Consider the following 17,132-nt stretch of genomic DNA (forward strand, 5'->3'; position numbering starts at 1 on the left):
TTAGTTGCTTGAGAGCGAAACCAAAAAAAAAAGCAGTAATCCTTTCCTTCTTAGTCCCACAGTAGACATATTAGATAGGGCTGTGGGTTGTTCTCTTCCTTCTTATTCCAAGGGAGGGTGATGTCTCTTCATCCCTGGTGCTGCATTCCCACAGACATGAGTGGCTCCCCCTCGAGCAGGGGTGCTGTGGTCAGAGCCTGAACGAGCCCCAAGGACCTTGAACCCCTGGTACAAGAGGAGCAACTTACAAACTTGCAGTGAAAAATGGTGATAAATATGCCACTCCAGCAGCTGGTTGTTCTTTCATTGCTCTCTTGAAAAACAAGGAATAATAAAATAGCAGAAGACTGACACATTTAGGTTTTGGTTTACCTTGCTTTTAAGTATCTCGGCAGCTCAGTAGCTGCTTCTGAGAGCTCCAATATCAACTGGACAATCAGTGCTCAGAGAAAGGAGCTTTATGTTTCCTTCAGCGTTAAAGGACAAGAGCTACCTGCCTAGCTGGTGAATGTGATTAATTGTCGCTTGTCTGTAGGAGAGGAGTTATGGCCTGCTGGCTTTTCATACTGACTTGTCTGCCTTGTCTCTCCTACAAGGCTATGGAAAAGAGCAGAAGGGAGGATATTGTAGAATTTGTCTGTATGATGCTGATATACAGTGAAGTGCATGAGTATAAATATACTTCTTCTTTTTAAACTGATCTGCATCCACAAATAAGCAGATTACAATAAAGTATGGAGTAAATCTCTTAATTTTTTCACAGAGAAGAGCAGTCATGAAAAGCAGATCAGCTTCCAAAACTACTGCTTTGCCAAATGACACATTTCTATATATACACCAGCATGCTCCAGCACTGATATCCTAGTAGCAAAGGAATAAAATCTTTGTCTTTTAATGCCTGTGTTTATTCTTTGTTCCCTCAATAGATGCTCAAGACATGACTCTGTTGATAGGCATTCATCAGGTTTTGTTTAGAGGAATTGTTTTTTATATTTTTCCTGTGACAGAGACTGGGGATAGAGCTTAAAACAGAAGAGCTGTCATGTTACTGAAAATCTTAATTTTTTTTTTTACTTTTCGTGCAAAACTCATGTAAAAGGATTGTGTTAAAAAAAGAAACTAGTGAGTTTTTATAAGTTGTTTGAGCAATGAAAGGAAGACCCTTCAGAAGATTCTTCTGCTCATCATCATATGCAGTTCTTACTTTTGCTGCTTATTTAAGCACAGAGAAGTCTCAATTTTTATACATAGTAGGTATCTGGATTATGCCCTGAGAAGTCAAGGATGTGTTATAGGCCTGTGTCCAGATGATGATGATGATGATGATGATGATGATCATAATAATTCTTTTATTTGGGCTGGTTGGGGAAGATAGGACTGTAGTAAGGCATTTTAAAACCAAAGCCGGGCTCCCCATCAGGTCTCGCCTGCTCCAAACCTTTCTCCTGTTCTTTATTTTTACATTATGATAATTTTCTTTTTCTGTGTGTCCTTCTTAGCCTGCTCTCCTGACAGCCCAGCTGGTACTATTCATAATTGGCAGGCCATTCAGGGCTTAGGCAAAAATAGCTATAAATTAAAACACGACTGACTGACCACTCTCTCCCCTGCCTTGCACCTTCTGTAGATACTTCCATGTGTGGAAAATGAGTGGGAAATTATATCATTTTGTTCTAACAAGGTTTTATGCATGTTTTGCAAGGATGTAAAGGAGTACAGACTTGTATCGTGTAGACACAGAGCCAATAGTTTACATTAAGACTGGTGTGCTAGTTCTTCCTTTGGTTCACACTTTCCACTTTTGGTGCATTTCATTAATTTTAATTATTTATAATATTAATAATACATCAATCTTCCTTCTACTCTGTCCCAGAGGAACCCAATCACGAAAGTTAAAACTTAGGTACGTTATTACTGTATCTGCTAAGCATTAAAAGCCTGATTATTCTAGATAGTGATATCTGGAGAGTATACTGATAATTTTAGATAGTGATTCACCTAGATAGTGAATTGAAATTGAAAGGGGGGTGGAGGGTGTCAAGCTATTACAAGCTATATAACAGCAGCTCTGGAAACCTCAATGGTGATTTAATAATGAAAAAGACTGTAAAAGTATTAAAAAAAAAATCCAAAGCTTACGATGGTCCCTACCTGTAACAAGACTGATTAATAAAATACTTTTGAAATGATAATTATTAAGATGAAAGGCTAGGAATTAGTCTGCGTAATTATTAACCAACTTTCAGAACTGACCTGACAGCCATTTCCTGTGTTTTGGAAAGGATGATGGACAGAGGAAAAAGGCTGCCATAGTAATCCACCTGTCCTTACTGCACAGACATGTACTGTGAGGTGTAAACTCGTGACTGGTACTGTGGCTCAGACAGACAGAAATCTGACAGGTAAGTGTGTTTATATTGAATGAATGGAAGACATGCTTAGGTTTAACCTGACCTCAATCATCCCCTCTTCTGAAAAATGAGAAGTTCTGGGAAATTTTTGGCATCTGTTTTGTTGACTTTGTGGTGGTTTAGGGTCTGTTCGTAGCTAAAGGGGCGATTCTTCTTCTAGTAGGTTTGCAAAGCAGTTCGTGTCCAGCGCTCTGGTCTAGCAACTGTAAATGGAGTCGAAGCTCTCCTAAGTCTACATTTTGGCAGTGCTTTTTCACTAATGGCTTTCCTTAGAGCAGGCATCCAATTTCTCTTAAACGCTTTTAGGTCCAGTTGACCCAGGAGAAGGAATTCTTAGCAGGAATTTTCCATTCCTCGTGCATCCAGTCATTGTACAAAGTGAAGAACTCGGCCCCTTTGAGTAAATTACTGTGTTTGGTATAAGTGTCTTCAGACTTCAGCAGCTGCAAGATGTGCAGCCAGACTTGTTTTCATTCTCTCCTCCTCCCCGCTCCCAGGAACTGCTGCTCAGAAAAGAGTTTCTGGGATGAGTTTTGACTAGCTGTTTCTGTCTTTGCATATACTTTTCTTCCTACATGCTTTCTGGCATATTTGTTATATTCACGGGGTAATTGCTGTTCTGTACCACGTGGAGACCTTGATCTGCCACTAAAGCAACTGCAGGTCCTGTGTTGAAGGTAGAAGCTTCCTTTTGAAGGTCGCCATGAAGTTCCTATTCTTGCAGAAGGTAATACATTTCAAAGCCATAAGGAAAGCTGTCAGTGGGATCAGGGTGAATGTCACCCTAAGGTACATAGATACCTTTTTTTTTCTTTTTTTTTTCTTCTTTTTTTTTTTCTTTCTTAATTAATACAGACTAAAGCTGCTCAGGACTTGGAATGTTAGGTGTAACTTCGAAGTGGATTTGCTGGCAGAAGCTGGGGTGCAGGATCAAAGATGCATAATAGGCAAAGAGGCATGGACCAGCCTCAGAGAACTGAGAGCCATCTCCTAAAGATGAAGTCAATGGTGATTTGTTGTGTGATCTATTTTGAACAGCTGTCAGAGCTCTATTGTGACTGATTTTACTGAGTAGTGCTTAATGTATAGTTTGACTTATCATAAAGTGGGAGGTATATACACCATGTTTGGGTATTTGGAAGCTAAAGCCCATTTTAGGATGTAGTTAGCTTCACACACCTTAGTGCAGAAGAGGACAGATTTTGAAAAAAGTGTGCTTTTTATATGGAAAAAGAGTCTCTGTGTTTGGCAGTAATTCTCTTTACTTTGAAGAGTGTGCTGAGCACGACAGTGTTGTGGGACTGAAACAAAGGGTGAAGAAGGAATTAGTGTTTTACAGTGCCCCGTTTTAAAGTTGATGGGTGATTTGTTTTGTAACATTGCTTCCTTTTGCAGTTTCTGATCCTGGAGGAACAAACCGAGGTTTTCCCTGGTTTTGTGGTCCGAGTGCAAGGACATAGCAACATGTCAACAGGCAGATGTAACCAAGCACTCCATAGGGTAAACCAGAACAGAGACTGCAGAACCTGGAGAGCTGTGACAAAGCAATGAGGGAAGGGATGTGGAGAAATGGATGGGCTAGAGGAACTGGATGGAAATGACTCCTATGTTTTCCTCATTACCACACTCTTCTGCCTTTTGTATATATTTTAAGATACTGCTCTTGGTCCTGGTGAGCCTGCTATGTTGGTTGCTGTGCTTTTGCTTTCCCTGGATGTTAGAAATGCTTGCTGAAACAAGGATGAGAGATGGGGAAAATATGTTCATATTGTTTGGTAGTGGGTGAATCCCTGAAGTGATTCCAGATGAACCACTTTCTAGACTCCTCAGCCTGCTGCCACACCTGAACTAATTATCTTCACAGAGATAGTTTTATTTACCGTAAGTCCCCAGAAGTTGTGCTGTCTATGTGGGAAGAAGACTTTAAATCATTCCTGTAACCCCTTTGTCATACCTACTTTCTGTTAGAATTGTTGTCATGTTTATTCTCTAGGTAATATTGAGAGCAAACTGATAATTGTAGCATTTGTTAGCTGTTGGTATGATCACTTTTTCTAGGTTAAATGATTTATCATGTTTTACCACAGCCTCATAAACAGGAAAAGCCAGCCTAAAGACAGAATAGATACTAATTAGAGAATGATAGAAATACAAATTTAAAGCAGCCACAGTAAGGCAGAGAATTTATACAAAAGAGCGTCCCTTTTATTACAACCTAAGCCTTAATTATATATCCTAACTCTTCTATTATATCCTAAGTTTAATTGCAGAAAACAGGGGATGGGAAAACTAAGCCTTCACAGCCATATTTGGCAGAAGCTTTGGAGCAAGATTGCTATTAGAGGAGAAAGTAGGAAGTGAGCCCTCGTGAGGAGCACCTCAGAGAGATCAGGATGCTCTAACTTAGCCAAGGGGAGATGAGCAGAACCTGGAGCTCCTGCCACCAAGTAACAGGACAAAAGTCAAGTTGGTGAGTGCAGGCTGCATGTGGGTGGCCCTAGAAGTAGCTGAGGGAAAAGCTGAGGGTGAAATCTGGTGGTGCATTTTAGTGTTTTGTCATTTAAAAAAATGTTTAACTCTACATGGGTGGCGTGTATTTGTCACAGGATGGCTTAACAGGCTCCCAAATTGTCTGTCAGCTGCCATGAATGGTGTTTTCTTCAGAGTTTGTTCAAGGAAATGTTATTTTGAAGGATTGGTAGCATCACATGTTGATCTTGCAGAAGGAACCTTTTTAGTAGATTGTGAAAGCATACAGAATACAACAACTCCTTGTTACTTCTCAGTATTTTTAGATGATAGCAAGATTTCTTTGCTATGTGTGGGGACTCTCTCATGTAGACAGCACCTTCTTGTGCTGTTTTGCTTCTTCCCTTCCTCCCCAAAGTGATCACTGAGAAGGGACATGTCCAGCCTCAATTAGTGTACAGGGCTGTGATCAGTCCTGCTAGCTGGTTTTTCTTCCAGGGAATCTTGGACTTCATCTGTTTTACTAGTTTATTTTTCTTTGTCTCCAAATACACTAGATTGTCTAGCTAGTTTAAATTGAGTCTGTTCTTGTGAGTGTGTTCATTAAGTCTGAATAATGAAAGCATCTCTTTTTCCTCTCGGTTTAATACAAACAATACAAAGAAAGCCATAACCTAGATAATCATGAAGGCTTAAACCCACCAAGTTCATTTACTAAAAGTAGATTCCTCAAAGTTGCAGGAGTTAGGATGGTTTTGTGCTTGTTTGGTTGGGTTTTTTTGTTTTGTTTTGTTTTGGTGGGGTTTTGGTTTTGGTTGGTTGGTTTGGTTTTTTCTTTTGTTGTTGTTGTTTAGGGGTTTTTTTGTAGTTTTTTGTTTTCATAAGAGCATTTTCTAATTACATTCTATAAAAGCCTTGGCTGATTTACCCAAGGTTAAACACCCAATAAAATTACAGATGCTAGTGGGCACTTAATATTAAATATTTAATATGTGTCCATAGTATTTTAATATTTCAGTGCTTAATATTATCTACCTATTTTATCTATATAGGCAGAAAATTGTCCTCTGTTTTCCCTTTTCTCCAGATGAATTTACATGCCAAGACAATAAGACATATTTCTTCCAACCTGGTTTTAAAAGCGTCAGGGACCAATTTCGTAAAAGAATGATGTGGTAGTGTCAGGATCTACCTGTGTCAGGGTATTTGGAAAACTTCATACAATGAGCAAAAGCTCCTGTGGATGCATTCTCTCTGTTGCTTCCAGTGTAATTTTGGGAGATGTTGTTTATGCTCTCCTTTAGTAGCAGCTTATATGAAGCATGGAATTGCTTAGGGAGAGAGCAGTGAGTGAGAGACTCGCAAAAACAGCGTGTGTGGAAATGGGAGAAGGTCTCTACCTCCATTTTAAGTACTGTGGATTGTTGTGGGATTCATTCTCAGCTGACAGAGACACTAGATAAGTCTCCATGCAACTCCATTCCCAACTGAGCTCATGGGGCCAAAGGTTTGCTATCTTTATTCCAGCTGCTGATCAAGGAAACAGTTGGTCTCCATTGCTGCCATCTATTCACAGACATTCAGAGAGTATAGCTGGATTCTTCACCCACACAGCACAAAAGCTAAGGCTTTGTTTTATTGTAGATAAAGAAAATGATAAAGTCTTCTGTGCTTGTATTACATAATTTTCACATCTGCAGTATAAAATATATCTGTAGCTGTGGCACTGCAAAACCTGGGCTATTGTTTTGTATTCAAAGGCTTCTGCTTTTTTTAAATGCAGTTTTGCCCTCAGTAGGGGATTTATTTGCCAAAAAATACTGGGGTGAAAAGACATCCAGCCTTCACTCTGTGAAAGAGGTTTAGAGAGAGCTGCTGCTATGTCCTCCTGGACTGGGGGACACAAAGCTGTCTGGCTTGACACCTCTGAGAAACAGGAGTGTGTCTCCACATCTCTATCTCCTTTGCATAATCTGTGATATCTGAATTAAGTTTCATGACATATTAACACTTTGAAGCTGAGTTAATATACTGTGTTGTATAATACATTATGTATGACTCGGGCATCAATTGTGCTGGAGCATCAGCAGCCACAGACTTGAAAATGTCTCTTTCAGTGACAGAAATCCTAAATAATACTGAAACCAAATTCTGTTGGCATAATTTTATTTTGTATTTCTTGTCCCATTACAGCATCTCTTACTTGCAAAACCACTCATGTTCAAGCCATCTAGCTTCCTCCTCTCTCCTCCATGTACTTGTCACAAAGTCCCTGTTCCACATCTTTCATATTACAAATATTCCCATGGTGCTGCATGGTTAATTTTAGTTTGTAACATCAGAAGTGTTAGGATTATGTTAGCTTTGCTGAGCCTGGGCACTATGATGTGAAAAAGAACAATGATGAGCATTAACATTTATAATAGCAATGTGCTGTAAAGAAGAGTAAAAAACGAATAGAAAACAAACCCCACTGTGTTTTTTCTCTTCTTGTGTATTCGTGTTTCATGCTCCCAAACACAGCTAAGATAGAGCTTGTTTCATCAGAAATTTTCTTGTAAATTATACATTGGTCTGACATTGGATCCAGTGTGTGTGTGTGTGTGTGTGTATATATATATATATATATATATATATAGGCAAATATGCAGTCAGAGGTTTATTAGTCTTAATATAACTCATCTTAAGCCTGATTACTTTGTTTCAAAATTAGACTCTTAGAACATATTAATTATGGACATATCCCCAGACAACATGGCTGTCCACGGGGGATTTCTGCCCTTAACTCTGATTAGTGTTAATAGGAGATATTCATGTAAACTCCTAGAGGACCAAAAGAGAAATAGTGTTCTGCTAGCTGTGGTTTTTTGTTTAGGGTATACAACAGTGCCGAGGTGTTCCAAGAGGGAATTGGTAGAGTGCTTCATAGTGCCAGTCTGAAACCTTTCCTCTATTTACATAAATATTGTAAATATTCCTGTTTACAAGAGCATGTGGTGACAGGACAAGGGGGAATGGCTTCAAACTGCAACAGAGCAGGTTTAGATTAGATAATAGGAAAAAATTTACTGTGAGGGTGGTGAGGCACTGGAATAGGTTTCCCAGAGAAGCTGGGGATGCTCCATGCCTGGAAATGTTCAAGGCCAGGTAGGATGGGGCTCTGAGCAATCTGGTCTAGTGAAAGGTGTTCCTGTCCATGGCAGGGTCTTGGAACTAAATGAGCTTTAAGGTCCCTTCCAACCCAGGCCATTCTATGATTCTCTGTGGTGGATTCTGGATATGATAAAAGCACATCACAATACTATATACAATATTGTATATTTTAAAGTTCATATCTAAAGTGATACTCCTTTTTCTTTAGTTGGGTTTTTTTGTTGTCGTTGTTTTGGCTTTCTAACCTGAATTAGACACTAGGGAATATCTTTTTTATTTGTTTCCCTGGAAGCACTGGACTGAGGAATGCTACTATTATATAAATAATGTCTACGTGACTTGGTATTGTATGCACTAACTATTCACTTGTCGTTATTCTCCCACCTTGAATTTCTTGTGGAAAAAATAATCTCATTTGGAATTAGCAACAGGAACAATTTCCAGACTGAGGGCTGTCTTCTGCTAGAAGCTTGATAAACTTAGAGATTATTTGGCTTGTGTTGTCTGAGACTTCTGGGACCTAGTTTAAGCCAAGCATGTGATAATTAAAATAGTTTCTTAGTGATGGAGAATTTACTGCATCTTTTGACAATTCATCTCAGTAGCTAATTATACTTAAAACATGCTTTTTATCTTCAGATTGAACTTGCAAATATTGGATTCTGTTGTGTGTCTGCCCACTAATTTAAAGTCTTATGAAATATCTTCTTCTTGTCTAGTCCCTTAAAGATTATAATCTTCTCTTTGAAGCAAAATGCATTTAGTTCAATGTCTCACTGCAAGGAGTCTTTTTTTCCAGACCTAAATCGTTCTTGTTGCTCTTCTCGGCGCTCTTTCCAAGCTTATTTATTTTTATTTATTTATTTTAATTAAAGGTACTGTAGTTTCCCAGAGGCTTGCCTGCTTTGTTCACGGAGATGTTATGGTTTGCTTGGCTTCATTCATGTGCACGTCTGCAGCTGTCCCCAGCCAAGCAAATGGTGCAGATCCTCATGCCTGCCCTCGTGGAGGGAGGTCTGACACCCTCGAACTGATGGAAAGAGCAGGCAGGTGTTATCCAGAATCCAACCTAAGGGTTTTGTTGTTTAAGACCATTCAGAAGCTGCGCCCAGAAGTCAAGCAGGATCTCTTCCAAATGATCGTGTCTATTCTTAGCAACAGCTAAATCTTATGATCATCATGGTAGGCCCGTGTGACGGGAGGGCCGTGTTCCAGGGCAGAGGTGATGAGGAATGCATAATGCATGCTTTGTCATGGGGGGGCACCTCAAGGAGGAGAAGGCACAGCTTTCTGGATATACAAAGGAAAATGATAAGGTGTAACACCCTTGCAGTTGTGCCAGCTGCTTTGCAGTCATAGGAGGGCAACAGCACTCGTACCCAAAATGGGAGCAACACAAGTAATTCTGTCGTTTGCTGTCAGCCCGCTCTCTGCAAGGAATGCAAATCAAACTCTAGGATCAGATGAACACTGATGCTGTCAAAGCAGTGCCCTGAAGGTGAGGGGTAAAAAAATAGATCCAAATAAGAAACATCATGGGCTTCTCGCAGGTAACTTCAGGAGCTGACCATCCTCACCCCATCGCTGCCGAGTCCTGCCAGCCCAGCTTCATGCAAGGGAGTGCTTTGAAATTGCTTTCCTTGATTTATTCTTTACCCACCTGACTTGCTAGACTAGTTGAAAATTTCCTTTTTTGTATCATTCTCTTAATGAAAATGAAGGAAAACTGGGTCAGGTGTGTGTGGGCGTGTCTTCATATAGAGGGAAAAAGAAAAAAAAAAAAAGATAAAAAAGCTCACCAGAGAGGCTTGGAAGGAAATTTATGTTGAAAAGAAGGTAGTGATGGAAAAAAAGTGTGACTGTGATCCCTCTGTCGCTGGCTAATTTTTTTTGTCAAACAGGCAGTAACCAATATTTGTGGTACCTGATGACATGGAAAATACACTTTAAACTATTTGTTTTATTCTAATTGCAGATGAAGAATTGTTCAGAAAATCTTTATTTTCTCAGTCTTCTTTTACCACTCTAACAACACAGACACAATAGGGCATTTCCAGGATCTACCAGTAATTTTCTGTCACTCGGTTTTGTTACAGTAAATGCATATGTGCATCTTAAGCTTTTACTTTTGGTATAGAAATGATTAAAGCATTATGTGGTCTCTTTTGGGGTTTTCATTTGCTCCTTGTTTAGGTAGGTTTCTGTTCCTGATCAAAGTTTTTATTAGTGAAGGAAAGGGCATAAATATCTCTACAGATTTGCTGGGCTGTGCATGTTAGCATATGTTATGATGAAACACACAGAAGCCAAGCACTGACAATACTCCAAAGCAAAATCAGTAGCAAAAAGCTGTACAACTATAAAACTCATGACACTTCCATAAAGTATGGCTTTTTAGTGTGGATGGGCTGACTCTTTCTTACTGTTTCATTTTTTATCTGATTTATTCAGTAAGGTTGAATGTCACTGCAGGCTGAAATACTGTACGTATCATCTCAAGAAGTGCTCTCTGCAAAGACAAGCCTCAAACATTGCCTGATTTCTGTATTTAGCTCTGGTTATTACCATTAAGTCACTCAGAAGAGAGCACACAGCAAATATCCACAGTATTCAGAAGGTACATAAAGTCTACGTTGATTTTGGTTTCAGTACTTTCTAATAGTTAATGTAATCCTATCCAGTTGAGTGGTGGGTTTCATTTTTTGGAGGGATAGGGACGTGGGAAAAAAACCCTCACACCATGTTTAAAGCCACATCAACAAAGAACTTTACTCAAGGAGGAGATGTTAATAAGTAATGAAACAAAGGCTCTTTTATAGAGATTAAATGTACATGTGTCTAAGTGCAAAGTTCGTGTTGCAAAGTGCAGCTGTTTCTCTGCTCACAGCCCCAAAGCCCTGGGTTCAAAGTCTTCCTGCTTTCCTGTCACAGAGCTGACCAGGGCAAGGTCCAGCCCAAGTTCAGAGTTCAGTGTCTGAGGGCCCGCTGGCTCTGCCGGACGCGCTCTCTGACACGCTCGGGACAAGCAGGAGCTGGCTTAATATTATAAGTACAGACAACAAAAACTTCCTGTCCTCTATTCTGATGTGTCAGATTTCATTAAAGAAGGGATGTTCTGGAAGGAGTGGCTGGACTGTTTGAAAGTAATGCCCTGTATAACAGAGCGACCTCACTAAACCCCACGGAAGGAGCAGGTCAGTGAGAGGATGCACGTGGGAAATAGCGCCCGTTCGCGTTCTCCTTCCTCCTGAGGTTTACTTAAATGAGGGAAAATGAAGTTAAAGAACTAATTATCTATATCCAAAGAGATGAAGCTGAACTCTTTAAAAAAGAAACAGAAAAGAAAAAAGCTGGTCCATGTGTTTCCTTTGTGTCACAATAACGGTGTTCCACACCATGGGGGTGAAGAGAACTTAATATGTCTGGGTATCCTGCTTTCAAATCCTCTTTCTTCTTCTCCTTCAGAGGCTTTTTCGAAGCTAACCCCAACTTTCTTATTCATAAGGGCTGCAAACCCCACCTGTGCAGCTTTTTTGATTAGCTGTGGTCATATCAAAGGCTGCTGTATCCAAGCGCAGACCCTGAGTGAGAATGGAGACTGACGGCTGAGAGCAAAGGCTGGTACAAACACCCTTGGAGGAATTTATATCTCAGGCAATGCTGTAGTGGTATTACAGACAGAGAAAAGTTTCCTATCGGTTGCCACATCCTTTATCAAGGAAAGGATGGTAAACCATGGGTGGTAAACCAAGTCATCAGTGCTCAGTGCCCACAGCATGCTGCAGGTCTGAGCAGACTGCTGTCATCTCACTTCATTGAAAAGAACATGGATGTTCTGAAAACTTTCTCAGACATCAGAGATCTGCTCCCTTTTTATTGCAGTTTCTATATGTCTGTGTTCAATAAATTTAATTATTGAGAGCCACAATTAAAATCAGGACTCAAGGAAGGACTGTAGTAGCCCAAAACGTGAGGTTTGGACCTAAAGATTTGTGTGTTTAGAAATGATGATTTTTTTCTTCCCTGCAAACATTCATGAGTCTTTCAAACACCAGAGGAGCTTTCCTCTGAGGAGTTAGTCCTGTGCTTTGGTTATTATTTCAGGTCTAACCTCCCACTTCTGAGCAATGTATCTAAGAAACTGAGAGAGACCCTACAGTGAACACTCCAGACCACAGATTGTAAGGGCTCAGATGGGTGCATGAACTACTTAGTGCTCAAAAAGGGGGAAAAAAAAGGCAGCCAAGGTCCAAAGATCCAAAATAATGTGTTATAATGTCTGAGACCTTCCTGGCAAAATGCTGAGAAGTAGAAATAACAGGAACTGCACCTATGATGTTCCATTCCTGTCCTGGACTGTGGATACTCCAGTATTGGGCTTTTTTTCTGTCACTCTTTGCTGGCTCTGTGCAACCACTGCAGTGAACAGATAAGTCACTGAGACTAGTATTAAGTAGTGACACTGGCAGAGCATACCCATAATCAGTTCATTTGGTCTGCACTGATGCAAATCTCTGACATAGCAGTGATGGTGAGTAACATTTTCTGTTGCTCCCACTGCTGAAGTTCCGCCCCAGTCTCTGGCCTCTCTTTGCTAGGCTGATTATACCTGGCCTTGGAATCTTTGTTTCCTAAGAAACTCTGACTAGAGCCAGTACCCTCCCCAGCACTTCAGGCTACTGTAAACATACAAAAGGTGGGGAGAAGATGATAAAATTAACAGGTGTAAAATGTGTACATCGCTTACAGCACTAATAAAAGTCCTTCAGGTGGTACAGCTCTACTGGGTGGTCACTACAGATTTGATCCTTGGCTTGCCTCCTTCAAAAAGATGATCCCTGTCAGACTATTATCTAGTGTGTGCAGTGGGTTTCTTTCATTCTTTCCTCTTGGCATTGACACATATTAATAATAATATATTTGCAGTGGGAGGTATAATGGCAGGGAGGGGGGAGAATCCCTATAGACCCATGGTTAGTAAGGTTGCATGGGCTAGGGCAGCAGGCTGAAGTTCAGGTACATAGTCCAAATGAAGCAAAACAGGACCAGGTTTGCAAGGTAGCAACTCTTCTGGTTGCTGGCTTTGCTAAAGTAGATAGGTGACTGTTTGTATCTCCCTCTTGCCTTCCACTCCCCCCATTTTCATGACAGTCTTCTCTGCCAGCGTCACCTGGCTTCAGTTAGAAATACAGGAATAAACAGGAAAATTACTCACAGGTCGATTCTTGTTGTCCTTGTTTAACTTCTTCTATTTTACTCTCTCTTTTATTTTTCTTTTAATTTAAACTTTTGCCTGTGTGTGTTTGCTATTGTTTCAAATTTATTATTTGCTTTCTCAGCAGACTGTTTGAGAGTCATCCTATCTGTTGCCTACCTGAACCAAGAATCAAATCCTAGAGAAGGACTGTGCTGTACTACTTGATTGGAGATCTACTGATATCCTAGTATTGGAAAAGACCTAACAGGTAAGTAAAAGTCAGTTTATTCAAGGTGCTGAAACCCTTAGAAGAAATTAATCCTATCGCTATGTTCCCTTCTTGAAAAAACAATGTCTGGAAAAAGGTGTACGCATGCAAATATGCCTTGCAGGATTTTTTTAATCCTGAAACTAGTATCTTTCCACTAAGGGTATGTGCCTGTGAATAGTTTTCTTCTTAGTTTACACACTCCACAGTCTCTTTTTCGAAGCCCTTCAGGTAAGGCTATCAGAAAAGCCTTCCTTCCATCTAACTTCCCACTTCTCATGCAAGCTCAGATGTCTTAAGAAAATGCAGGGGGATTTCCTTTGGCTGCAATACTGGAAAAAACCAAACCAGAACAGTCCAAAATAGGATTGGCATAGCTGCCCTTGGGCTGGCATTTTTGTTTGTTTCTGATTTTTATTTTTGTTTGTTTGTTTGTTTGTTTGTTTGTTTTGCTCTCCTCTTCAGAATTTTCTTTTCTGCATTTAGTCTTGTCCACACTGGAGTGGTAGAGTAAGAGGGCTTGTCTGCAGCTAGAGTTTTACTGCTTTATTCTCCCGGGGGAGTTAAGGCAAACTTTCCACCACCACTTGCTTCTTCCCAACGCAGGTCGTGTTATATCAGCTAGAATGTGCTTGTACAGATACTCAAAATGCTCTGTAAAGCCAATTGACATCTATCCTTTGGTGTCATATTTATGCGGTGAAACAGTTTGTGAATTAAGACTTTACCTAACTTTTTAAAAATTGCATTTCGAATAAAATACAAATGTATAGTGGGTGACTGTTAAAAGCAGAAGAGATCTTTCAGTGCCTCACTACTTTATATTTTGGTAATAATGAAACTAGTACACCTTGGACTAGTGACACACATTGTTACAAAATTAGAACGAAAGAGTGAATTAAAAATGAAGTTATTTTTATACGTCTACATATATTTGCTATGTAAGGCCTGACAAACTTCTTCAAAAGAGTTGTCCCAACAGCAATGTTTTTTTCCTCCTATTCAGGTTAAATCTTTTGCTGGCAAGAGTCTCAGGTTTTTGCACTTCAGTCCTAGAGCATGGTCTGCACTATGTAAAATACTGATTGAAAATATGCCTTCCTAAGGGAAAAAAAATTGTAAAATCATCAACTTTGCCTACAACCTGTTAATTATGATATATTCAAGAAAGGTTCAAGTCTTTATTATGAAAGGACGTTGTTCCTTTTGGTCTTTATGTCTGATTTCATATGAAAACACAGATTTGTATTGCTTCTGTTTTAAGTGGAAGGTTCTGTGACATCCCTCTGGATCTGGGTGCTGGTTTACCATAGTTAAGTGTGGAGACCAGTGGTCCAGAATTGAGCTTTTGGTTTACTGAGATCTCAATTCTCAAAAAACAAATCTCAATAAACTGCCACCTACAGTGGGAGCGATTTAAATATTTCATGATGTCGTGGCTGGAAAATGAATGAATGTAGAAGGATCTTCTAGAGTTAACATAGAAATTATACCTTGCTCGTGCCACTTTTAGCTTGTTCTTTGTTTCTTCAAGTCACTCTCACACTCTGGGATTGATCCTTTGTTCCTGCTCTTGTTCCCCAAAGTGCTCCCTGCCTGCCTATCAGTATGGACGTGTAATTTTCATCGGTGGAGAATTTTCTAACTTTCTAGTCATAACTGAAAATTTATGTGCTCAGTTCAGCTCAATGAATTGCATGACAAATCTCTAGCACTGCAGACGCCATCAGGGAGACAGAGAGACTGGCCGTCTGTCTTGCCAAGTATCTCAGCAATCCCAGGACAGAATAAGCTTCCTAATGTGACAATGAGCTGTGTTGACTTCTTGATATATTCGGGTACAAAGTTCCCGCTGGAGATTTTGTTTCCGAATGAGAATTTGCCGCAGCTGGGCATCAACACTGGGCTCTCATATCTGTTGGAGAGGGACAGGGAGGGGAAAACATTTCGGTGCTTTATCAGCCGTGCTGGTGGGTGGTGTGAAGATGAAAAAGGAGCAAGTGTACTTCTCACAGCCTTTAAGGTGTGTTTCTGCATGGGAAGGCTGTGTTCAGTAATGCAACTTAAATGTGCACTAATTAGCTCTTACTTATTTACCTGAATTGATATACAATATACGCTATTTTGATATATTTATTCTTATTTCAAACCCTTCGCTACTTTTTATGCTGGATATGTAACATCACCATGCTTTTATTTTCTGTGTTGACAAGCAAACTTGCTTCCTTGTAAGCAGATGAATTGTTTAGTTTTCAGACAAAATAAGAACATACTCTTTGGAATTATATTATCACACGATCTGGTCTGGCTGAGAGACTGGTGGGTACACCTTACACAAATAACAGGTGTTCAAATTTATTGCTATGGCTAAAGAAGCATTTGCTGAAATATAAATAAAAATCTCTGAGAATGCATAAAAAATTTGAAAATGTGCCCAAGTTTTTTATTTATATTGCATTTCGATAGCTCATTTCACATAATAGTGAAATTGTTTTGGCTTACTTGGTTTCAGAAGAAGTGGAGACAAGATAAAATAATTGGTTATCTTCAGTTATGTGTTAAGATGTATTTTTTAATTTTTCCAGGAAAGATCCTTGAATTAAACATAAGCCAACTGATTTTCCATGGGTTTCATTTGAGCCACAAGTTCTAGGTCAATAAGGCCTTCATTTCTTTTTTGAAATACCAAATCAATTTATGTGAGGGACTGAGCACAAGTTTTAACTTTAGTCTCAGTTTTCTATCTTTAATATGTTTTCTGAATGGACTCCTGTAATCTGGAATATTAGTGATGCAGAGCTTGCTTACTTTGATTATTACCAGTAGCCAGTCACTGGTTGTGCACGTAGTGAAATGAAGCTGATGAAGAGGAGGACACACCCATGGAAGAGAGGAAAAAACCTGGAATGGCAACTTATCATAGAATCATAGAAAGGTTTAGACTGGAAGGGACCTTAAAGATCTTCTAGTTCCAACCTCCCCGCCACTATGAAATTGGCCACTCATCTTTCTTGTAATACAATGATGCTGGTAAAAAGACTTTAAATCCTGCAATTCTTCATGTCTCTATGGAATTCTTGTCTCTAATTGTTGTTAGATTTTACTTTTCTGTGTTTATGTCCCATTTTTTCCCTACTTTGCCATTGATTTTGTGGCAAGGAGCTAATGTAAGACAGTGGTTTTGAAAAACGCATCCTGTATTTCTTAAGCATCAGCTCAGTGAATCTTCCTTTGAGCTTCAAATCCATTCAATACTCAGGATTTCAGCCAGGGCCACAAGGCAAAACTCTTCTGTTGCACAAAAAAAAAAAAAGCAAACAAAGAGCCAAGGGACTTTTAATGATCAAGCAGAGATGATAGGACCTTGGCATATGAAAAACTATGAGGTAGTAAATCAAAGCAGGCTGTCTTGAGTTTAGTAATATTTCTATGCTAATAAATTAGTGTCATAAGTGATTTGTCAATAAGATGTAGAATATGCTATGAAGGAAGTCAGACAATATTTTTCTTTCACATAGAAAAAATGGGGTGAGGTCATAGCAAAATCCTCAACAGGATTTTTTTTTTTTAAGGAAGATGTGGGTAGTCTGACACACTGTACAATATTTGCATATTTAAATTCTTATATGCCTAA

The 17,132-nt window shown here is 39.5% G+C and overlaps 1 protein-coding gene across 1 annotated transcript in view; it reads left to right on the forward strand.

The window, feature by feature from the left end:
• Positions 1-4,706: 4,706 nt before the first annotated feature.
• The window catches only part of NRIP1 (nuclear receptor interacting protein 1), a 106,939-nt gene continuing 94,513 nt past the window's right edge, over positions 4,707-17,132 (forward strand). Inside the window, exons 1-2 of the mRNA XM_051779587.1 lie at positions 4,707-4,881; positions 13,373-13,498. The gene's annotated coding sequence lies outside the window, so the exon portion shown is untranslated. The remainder of the gene's footprint in view (positions 4,882-13,372; positions 13,499-17,132) is intronic.

The sequence above is a fragment of the Manacus candei genome, unplaced genomic scaffold (genome assembly GCF_025592945.1).
Source record: "Manacus candei isolate 608988 ecotype Guabito, Panama unplaced genomic scaffold, ASM2559294v1 h1tg000014l, whole genome shotgun sequence".
Classification (NCBI taxonomy): domain Eukaryota; kingdom Metazoa; phylum Chordata; class Aves; order Passeriformes; family Pipridae; genus Manacus; species Manacus candei.